Source organism: Bison bison, unplaced genomic scaffold (genome assembly GCF_000754665.1).
Source record: "Bison bison bison isolate TAMUID 2011002044 unplaced genomic scaffold, Bison_UMD1.0 scf7180017864072, whole genome shotgun sequence".
In the NCBI taxonomy this organism is placed as follows: domain Eukaryota; kingdom Metazoa; phylum Chordata; class Mammalia; order Artiodactyla; family Bovidae; genus Bison; species Bison bison.
In genome coordinates, this window is record NW_011494644.1 from 2,817,727 (window position 1) to 2,818,751 (window position 1,025).

Below are 1,025 nucleotides of genomic sequence, written 5' to 3' on the forward strand. Positions count from 1 at the left end.
GTGGGGGATGAGGGAGATGCAAGGAAGCAGAACCCACTCACACAAATGTTTACCTCTGGGTCCCTTTGGAGGAGGCTTCTGTAGCTGAGGCCCTGGCTCTCTGAACACTCAAAGTGCAGACTCTGCCTCCCAGGAACCATCAGAGACAAACAGATCTGCTTCTGAACTCAGTGCTGATACCTACTGGCTTAGAATAGTCATTGCTCTGTTGGGGTACTACCTTTCCCATCTGTCAAATAGGGAACTATCACTATGGATTGTCCTCTTCATTTGAAACTGACATTTATCGAGCACTTACTTTGTGCCAGTCACTTGTACTAACCACTTTGCACACAGTAACTCCTTTAACTCTCCTAACCCTATGAAGTCAGTAGGTGCCCAAGATGCTACTGGAGATCAGTGGAGAAATAACTCCAGAAAGAATGAAGGGATGGAGCCAAAGCAAAAAGAATACCCAGCTGTGGATGTGACTGGTGATAGAAGCAAGGTCTGATGCTGTAAAGAGCAATACTGCATAGCAGCCTGGAATGTCAGGTCCATGAATCAAGGCAAATTGGAAGTGGTCATACAAGAGATGGCAAGAGTGAATGTTGACATTCGAGGAATCAGCAAACTGAAATGGACTGGAATGGGTGAATTTAACTCAGATGACCATTATATCTACTACTGCAGACAGGAATCCCTCAGAAGAAATGCAGTAGCCATCATGGTCAACAAAAGAGTCAGAAATGCAGTATTTGGATGCAATCTAAAAACAACAGAATGATCTCTGTTTGTTTCCAAGGCAAACCATTCAATATCACAGTAATCCAAGTCTATGCCCCAATGAGTAATGCTGAAAAAGCTGAAGTTGAATGGTTCTATGAAGACCTACAAGATCTTTTAGAACTAACACCCAAAACAGATGTCCTTTTCATTATAGGGGACTGGAAAGCAAAAGTAGGAAGTCAAGAAACACCTGGAGTAACAGGCAAATTTGGCCTTGGAATATGGAATGAAGCAGGGCAAAGACTAATAGGGTTTTG

At 43.2% G+C, this 1,025-nt stretch overlaps 1 protein-coding gene across 2 annotated transcripts in view; it reads right to left on the minus strand.

Annotated features, from left to right (window-relative positions):
* UMOD (uromodulin) overlaps positions 1 to 1,025 on the minus strand; it is a 19,066-nt gene that overhangs the window by 10,064 nt on the left and 7,977 nt on the right. The window lies entirely within an intron of this gene.